At 41.0% G+C, this 8,731-nt stretch overlaps 1 long non-coding RNA gene across 5 annotated transcripts; it reads right to left on the bottom strand.

Moving 5' to 3' along the window:
• Positions 1 to 335: 335 nt before the first annotated feature.
• On the bottom strand, positions 336 to 8,394 carry LOC129349846 (uncharacterized). Of its 5 annotated transcripts, XR_008602994.1 has the most exons (7): positions 8,234 to 8,394; positions 5,028 to 5,688; positions 3,924 to 4,175; positions 2,451 to 2,639; positions 1,612 to 1,809; positions 1,309 to 1,475; positions 336 to 488 (listed from the first exon to the last, which is right to left on the bottom strand). It is a non-coding gene; the product is annotated as an uncharacterized LOC129349846 (long non-coding RNA). The 5 variants fall into 5 exon arrangements; XR_008602995.1 differs by lacking the exon at positions 2,451 to 2,639 and having other exon boundaries at positions 337 to 488; positions 8,234 to 8,393; XR_008602992.1 differs by lacking the exon at positions 3,924 to 4,175 and having other exon boundaries at positions 337 to 488; positions 8,234 to 8,393.
• Positions 8,395 to 8,731: the final 337 nt, after the last annotated feature.

Here is an 8,731-nt window from a genome sequence, read left to right as displayed (position 1 = left end):
TCACAACAGTGCAATCATCGAAACTGGGTTTGAGACACAGCTATAAAATCTAAACTATCACATTCCACATCAACCACAAAGTAAGAAAATATCATTAAGGGACAGACAGATCCTGTGCTATGGAGGCTGAGAGTTGCATATTTACCCAGCTCTAGTGTGAAGGGAAGGAACACATGCAGACACTGCTCTCCATAGCTTATGCTTGCATATTGTTGGCATACATTATCACAAATCATAATGTGAAAGCAGATGCAAATAGACATTTAGCAATACTAAGCCAAGCTTAGAACAAATTTTATCTTTGTACAAATCCTTAAAAACTGGAAGGATGAAATTCTAATTACATTAACATTCTGCATTTTGTTGACCAAGCATGATGCAATCCATTCCACTTCTCTTACCCCATTTCTCTCATAACAAACACTGCCAGTGGGAACCTGACCAGGTGCAGACTTTCCATCCAAATGCAATGGGATAGATGAGACAACCTGCAGGCAGAGGGCAAAAATTTCAGGTGGAGGCCATGAACACACTGCTTTGACAATCCAAGTGTGAATATCGATTGTATTTATTTGGCCCCATTAAAATATTTCTCAAGATGTGATAGTTGAAATGGCTGAATTTCAAACAATACAGAACATGCATATCAAGTGTCCAAGATGTAATGGTTTCATGAACATGATTGTAGTATAAATGGAAAATCTTTATACTATGTCAAGTCTCTAGCATGTTGATAACCGAGTGAACAAGCTAAGAAATTAATAAAATGCTGCTCTGAGGAGACACATTGTGCTCTGCATGGCGAATTTGATTTATTTGTTTGTATCCATTTCAACATAAGTGGCATTACTAGCATGTTGTGAATTGTACATCACCAATATATCAAGCACAAAAGTCTGGCGTGGGATGTCTCTGCCTTACCCTTATAATCTTATGTTAATGATGCAGCAGTCCAGCTCCCTGACTCTTTACAGCCATGTATCAGAAATGTACTCTTTAAGATTGTTTTTAGTCTGAACCTAACCGAGATTAATGTACAGACAAAAATTACGCTAATCATTTGGCCATATTTGTTCCGACGTTCAACACCTCAAGTAAACATGCATGCCAGCAACAACAAGCCATCTGAATTTCAAATGAACAGTGCATATTGATGGAAAAAGAGATTTCGTACTTTGATTCAGGATCACAAGGGGGGAGACAATTTACACTGTACTAAGAAAAACATCCTCTACCCAAAAAACACAATGGCCCATATAAATGTTGACAGACAAGGACATAACCAAAAATAAAATGGTGTTCCTTAACTGGATGAATATAACCATGCAGCACAGTAAAGGGATAGGCGTGCAGGTCTGGCCCCACCTGGCCCGAGATCCGTTCCTCTGGCAGCACCTCTGGCTTTATCTTTAGCAGCTTCACTGCTATGGGCTTGCCAGTGCGCCTGTCAGAGGATACCTCAAACTCTACATCATCTGATGAGAGACAGACAGGAAAACAAGTTATCACACTTCCAATGACACAGGAACAATTTAAGTTTCAGTAATTTTTCTTTTCAAATAGTGATGTCTGGAAGTTTAAGTATCCACCCACAAGTCCAAAGCCTCTCACCTCCTATTTTAAGCTCCTGCAAGTTGCCATTGTACTGGGAGCAGTGGAAGAAGAGGCGAGCCTGACGTTCGGAGCACTGGATGAACCCATAGGAAGTCAAGAGCTTCTCCACAAACCAGTCTCTCTAATGCCAGGCCCTGTGCCGTTGGCGTACGCAGTGTGCCCATTGTTATGGAGCATTCCTGGGTCAAAACTCATCTGAAGAAGAGGAGAAGCAAGTGTTAAAATGCATCCACTGATGGATCAACAGAAAGGAGACACAAGGAAAAAAATGTAGACGCATTTTGATGCAGTGTTTGATGTCGACCTTTTAAAAAAACACAAGAAAAAAAGAACAAGAAAAAAACAATCATGCAAGTATAGCACACTTCAGAGGAAGTGGGGGAGGAAAAAAGAAAACGCAAAGCTACATTAAAGCCTTCCAGGTCTATTCAGTCATCCGTGGCAAACATACATTCATTTCAGGAGGATTTATACCACTGACAAAACAGAAACTATAACACTGTGTGGTACTTTGTTGTGTTATACACAAAAAGCTGCAATTCACTTAATTTCTTCAAGCAACTTGAAACCCAAAACATCTAGGCAATATCAAAAGTTTGGAGAAATTTCATGCAAATCTGGTTAGACAAAGGCTTGAGCCATTTACCTACCTATCAAACAACTAGTGTCGATGCTGGAGTATCAATAAAAACTCACTGATAAAAATCTGCTGGAACACCCTGGTTATACTTGTTTTTCACACAACTACAATCCATGCTGTTAGCAAAAGTCACGACACACCAGCAGCTCACAGATCTGTCAAGTCAGTATGGGCACCACCGAACATGCCCTCTTACTGATCTCTGATACAAGGGAGTCCGCTTGTGTTTTTTATTTCCTGGGTGGGGATGGCAAGAGACAGAGCAGGAACGAGGGATATGCATGGGACCAGTGGAGGTAGAAGCGGCAGGGTCAGTGTTGCGAGCCGCTGGAGGTTCAGAGGAGCCTCTTTCCATTTCTGACACTGGGGATAAGACTTGGATGTGCTGTTGGGAGGAGGCAATGTCACTGGGTTTCACATTTTTTAAAGAAAATTACACTTTAATACAAATTGTTGCGTTATTACGCAGAACCAGTTGCTTTCTTGCATTAGGTTATGAAATACTGTCCAACTGATCCCACTATGTCTCCTGATATTTCATACAACATCCTGTGTTTGTCCGTGCATCACCTTTGGAGGACAAACATTTCTCCAGTTTGTCAGTTTTCTGAAACTCATCACCATCAACTAAACCCCTGACAAAAACCATCACACCTAAATACCAGGCAGAAAAACATAAGGTCACTCAGAAATTATGGTTCTACAACCATAACAATTGCAATTCAAAGGACCAATCTATAGCACTACAATGTGGATGGAAACACGAGTGAATTCAAACATGAACGGCTCCATGGAGAAAGCAAACTATGAACTAAAAAGATCAGTCAACATCTTGGGACAGCCAGTTAAGGTGAGGTGGTTTAAGTGCAGTGTTGCAAATGTTACTCAAGGTCAAGTAAAAGAAAACTACTGAAGATGAAGAATCAGAAAATGCAAATGACAGGTCAAATAGCATTGCATCTACAGTGGACAGAGAGTTGGTGATGATTATGGGTTATGTGGGGGGTCCCAGAGCAGCCTCTTCTGTTAGGTCCTGCACTCCACTATCACAAGAACTACTTTTGATGCAAGACATAACATATGTGAGGTTTTTTTTTTTTTTTTTTTTTTTTTTACACTTTAACGTATTTTAACATACAACATTAAAGACGCGAGTACATAGGCAGCATGCCTGAGTGTTTTGTTGCCAGTGCAATGATTATTCTGAAACATACATCTTAAAACATTTCGGCCACAAATAGAATGAAGAGTTTTAGTTGAGTGCTGATGGGTGAATACATTATTTACCAACAGTTTAAATTACTTACCAATTTTCCTCAGGACCAACTTGTATTTGTGTTGCCTGATTAGAGCAAAGTTATTTCCGAGCATTAATTAATAAAATTTGGTCATCTCATGGTCCTTATAGATTTTTTTTTTCCGGATTGTGATGTAAAGTAAAAATAAGGATGAAAAGAAAAATACTGTCGGGAATTGTGAAAAATACCAAAGTCCTAATCAGCGGAACACCTCTCACCCTGCAATAATATAACTAGTAGAGGCTAGTCTCGGGAGCCTGAAAAGGATGAAAAAGGTTAGGCCATTCACAGCAAAGATGCAGGGCAAGGTGGGTGGATGGGTGCTCGATGGGGTGGGGCACGTAGAAGAGAGGTGGGAAGGTGAAACTTACGGATCGGCCATATGGCGACAGGCTGAGTCCGACAGGGGAGGTGCTGCTCAGGTCAGCGCTAACAAACGCGGTGGGTGGCGACGCAGGCAAGGTAAATTCAACAAAGCCTTTCCAGGGGCTGCCCATATTTTCCCATAAACTCGGACCAAACTTGCTTGAGCACTTGCTGAACTTGATTACTTGTCTGAATGTTTTTGCTTGACTGTTAAGTACTATTCTTATATAACCACCCAATGATACACCGCTGGATGTCTGCAAGGGTGAAGAGAGGAACAAACATAACGGGTAAGGTAGATATGTCAGCCAGTGTGCCAAGTGTCACAAACAAAGGAAAATAGCTGTGGGCTTTAATCCCCAGGGAGGGTTGAAAAGGCAAAAATCAGGAAGGATATGACTTGAAAACGACAGAATAGGGAAAAGGTGCAGGTTGCGTGTGGGAAGACAATCAATTGTCCGACTTCAATAATCAGTTTAACCATTTGGAGGTGGTGGCGGTTCAGTTCAGGTGGCTTATGTGAAGTTTCAGGAAGCGTTATCTTTAGCAAATGGCAAAAGAGGTCACTACGATAGCAGAATCACATTTTCAACTCAGTAGCACTGACTACACTTAAGGGATATGTAACTGTGCGCAAGGAGCAATAAATACACAGGGTTCATTTTCCACCAAGCACTCTAGCAGTTGTTTTCAATACGATGTCCCTCTTTCACCTTAAATGTGTACTAATCTGTGAATGCAGTTACTGCAAATAAACACTGAAGATGCTGCCTTTTAAATTTTGACAAAGCCAAAATGATGAGGTGAGAAATTTTGATCAATATCAATAATATTTTTTATTTTTTTTAAAAAGGAGCACATGTTTGTCAGAGTTGACTGCTTAGACAAATGAGGAGGACAAACACACCGTTATTTGTGTTCAGTGATAAAAAGCAAACAACCTCTTCATTGCTGCCCCAAATCAGTGCAGCTGTCCAAACTGAATGAGAATTAAATGTTACACAATCTGCTTTTAAATATTTGTATATCACTGTATAACATAAGTAAAAGGCACAGTTGACACTAACGAAAAGGTTCCTTGTTTTGAAGGGACTGAAACTGAGACCCACCTTTATTTGTCGTCTTGTATCTTGTAATTCTCAGGATCTCGATGGCTTTGCAATTGTTGCAGACCTCTTCACGCACACAGTTGAACACACACACTTGTTACAGGTTTCTGGCACAAGTTCTAGATGTTTGTATAAAGTAAAAAAGGGGGAGAAATCGAGCGCAAAAAAGGCAAACGCAGGTGCAATAACACTGCTCAGAAAAAAATACAATGAAAACAGAGGGAAGAGAAGAGGGGGGGAAAATGGGGGAACTATGGGGGAAAAAACTAGCAGATAGCAGCCCACTCCACACCCCGGTGGTGAGTCGGCGGTGTAGTGAGGATGAGGAGGGCAAGGAGCAGCGTTGGGACGTGTGCTTTGTCAAAGCTGTTGAGTAGGCACAAACTTCTGGTTTCAGATCAGTTATTGTATTTTTTTAGAATATACTTGGGCATAGGATTGCTTCTTTTCTATGTTTCTGTAGGGCTGATGTGCGTATTCTTTGGTCGTTTCAGGATTTGGTTCCTTCTTGTGTTTTAAATCCTTGAAGTGATCCTTTTTTCGCCACGTGTCTTCAGTGTTGCAACTTTGTTTTGGGAGGTTTATCTTCAGTTTCTTTGTTGTGATCTGAACTTGAAGCAGTTGCGGATGGTACAAAAATTCTGTTCTGTTTCACTTCATACTGTTGGGCAAAAAGAAATCTGATTAGATACATCTATCACTTAAACATCACAGAAACAATTTAGATTTAACACAAAATGTCTAAGGGTTCCAAGAGTCTACAGTGAGGCAAATAAATTTAATGACACTATCAGCTAATAAGAATTTCAGGTTTTCTGTGATATGAAATGGCATAACAAACCCAAGCACTGACCTGAAATTTTAGAAGTACACAAGTATATTTACTCCCTCATGCCCATACAAAAATAAGTTTTCCTCAGAAGCCTCTAAATACAGTGCATAATGCCAGGCAGCTGGCAAGAGCTGTAGATCAACAAGTCCTTGTGCATGCTTGAAGAGCAAGCTATGATATTCATACCAACATTTCAGACCAAGGCCCTCTTTATTCATTCAGTGCTCGCCTGTTTTGGACACCACCATGCACATGTTTGGTGTGCAGGTGAGTCTCATCTTGCAACCAAGATGAATACAGACTGTGTGTAAGCATGCATGTGGATTTTTTTTTTTAAATTTAGTTAGAAACTCAGAAAGTGACCATCATCAGTTGGTTATAGTAGAGTGTTGTTGACCTAAATACCAAGCTGCTTGAGCCAACCCAGGACACATGATACCTGTTCTGCTGTAACTGTGTCGCAATGCCTCCAGTTGTAAAAAGGTTCAAATAGCATTCCTAGTAGTAGCGTGTTTTTTTCCCCAAATGGGATTCCTTGGCATTCATTTCATTAACAAACAAGCACTTGTGAGGATATTTTCAAATTCAGGTTTAATACTAAACTCACTAGTGCTGAAAGTATACATCCTAGTGGCAGCACAAAGAAGTCAGTTACCACGAGATGGATTGTGTAAGTGTGCTAAAGGTTATGAGCAACGAACAGAGACGGCGCTTCTGTGAAAATAACCTTGGAAAAGATGGGATTTTCTGCTCCCCCTTTTTCAGCTTTTGGTGACGCAGAAAGAGGAAAAACAGTAGACCCACGAAACCACCAGGAGGCCGTTTAAGCACTTTCTGATGAGCAGGAAGCTACAGTTTAGCTTGCAAATCATTAAACTACAAGCATTAAGAAACTCGCGGTCTACCGCAGAATAGTTATTAAATGTCATCCTGCTTAGTATCGCAGGCCTTAACACTACGGCGCTACCCTGCTCTGGGCCCAAACAACAACCGCCCTGAGAGGACCAACCATGTGACTTCCTAGCAATCCGCTATCCTCAGCTGGAACAGTTAATATGGCCTGATCCAACACGTTGCGGCATGCGACGCCATCGGAAACGTCACTTTTCGGCTATCCAGTAGATTTCGCAACACATATCAAACTCTAAAATATGCGCCGAAACAATAGAAGACGGGCTACTGTTCATTTTTTGCAGCTAGTTAAACACAGTAACAAACACCGCAGCCGTCAAGTATAAATCTCGAAATGACCTTGTGTGGACAAATAGAACCTGGCAGATTAGCATCTTGCTAACGCTAAAGTCGTAAACAGGCGATACTCAGGGCGTCTCCGAGTCTTAGGGGGGAATTAATTCAGTGCGACAGGATACATAAGGCATTTTAGATATTTGGTCATTCTCAACAATTAACTAAAAAGCTCAAGAGCTTCCGAGTATCTTATCAGAAAGTTAATGGTAAGTAGCTAAGCAGCCTGTCACGTTACTCTAGTGCAGACGTGCATTCCAATCTCAATTCAGACAAATTACATTTGAATTTTTTTTTTTTATCGTTTAATCTAAACTGTTCACACCGAGTAGAAGCTCTGTCGTGGCTTGTTACACTGAGAGCAAGGGAAGGAAATTCGGCCCTGACGTGACAAAGAAATAATAGTTCATTTTTGTATAAAAATCACATTTTGATAGCACTGCGCTGTTTCCCTACACGGGTTATCACTGAAAACTGAACAGACAAACGCCGAATTTGGAAAGTGACTGTAAGCGGCAAGACAATACTTCACCATTCGTAACTATATGGCCCGTGTTCACTTGCGGTTAATTAAAGTCGACATGAAACAAAACTGAATTTATTCACTGAGTTGACAACTGAATCGATAACTAATAACTGAATTGATAACTGAATTACAGTGTTATCGGTGCTAACGGCACGAGGACGTGACAACAAAGAAGCTACGTAGAGCTGTCAGAGGCTCGTGTTCTATTGTATTCAGGTGCGGCTTTTGCCTCTAATGTTTAACACATCAGCTCCACACAAGAGCTACCTCTCTGGTACACTGGGATATGTTTAGGAAACAACGACACGGGCTTGTTTATTTAAACCGTCAAAGATGTAGCTAGGTTCTCCGCAATGCTAAGTGGCTAATAGCGGCTACAGCTAGCTAGCATGCTGCTACACTCCGTGGCCCAATGCGTGGTGATTTATGTTGAGGAAAAACACGGCGGCCCCACCCAGGCCCGGGCTCTGCGTATGACTACGTCCTAGATAACCTGTTTACTTGTAAAGACTCACTGGATAAGAAATATAAAATGCCTAACAGTAACATTACAATTAAATGTGTGAACTGTTTCGCTAAACAACAAAATTTATAAAAACTCACCCCAACAGCTTTCAGCACTGTCACCAGCGCCGCTAGAAGCAGCACGGCACATTACGTAGTGATCAGGGAGGCGGCTATCGCGAGATTTGGCAACGGTAGCTTCACCAGAGAGCCTGAAGTTGAGATGGCCACCATATGGCCACTGCATCAGCTGGTCCCGCAATGATCCACGGGAGACTTAGCAAAAAGTTCTGTTGTCGATATATTTATCTATAACTGTAACTATTTGATTGTATTGCTAACTAGTTTAGAAAACAGATATATAAAAGTCATCCAGCCTTGTTACTGAAAATGTGTCATGAAGATATTTACCATCTTCAGGCACACAAATCAGTGCGTATCCTTCATTTAATTCGCTATCAGCGTCTAGTCTCTACTAAAGTAGAGCTTCTGAGGCCACATGTTGCAGTTTAGGGGTGTATTCAAGAATGAAATCCATCGCAGGGGAAATGCAGCAATTCTTCTGAACTGAATCTTCAGATTTTATCTTTGATTAAA

This window comes from Amphiprion ocellaris, chromosome 10 (genome assembly GCF_022539595.1).
Source record: "Amphiprion ocellaris isolate individual 3 ecotype Okinawa chromosome 10, ASM2253959v1, whole genome shotgun sequence".
Lineage (NCBI taxonomy): Eukaryota > Metazoa > Chordata > Actinopteri > Pomacentridae > Amphiprion > Amphiprion ocellaris.
The sequence above is the reverse complement of the archived record's forward strand: the minus strand, read 5'-3'. Positions and strand labels throughout refer to the sequence as shown.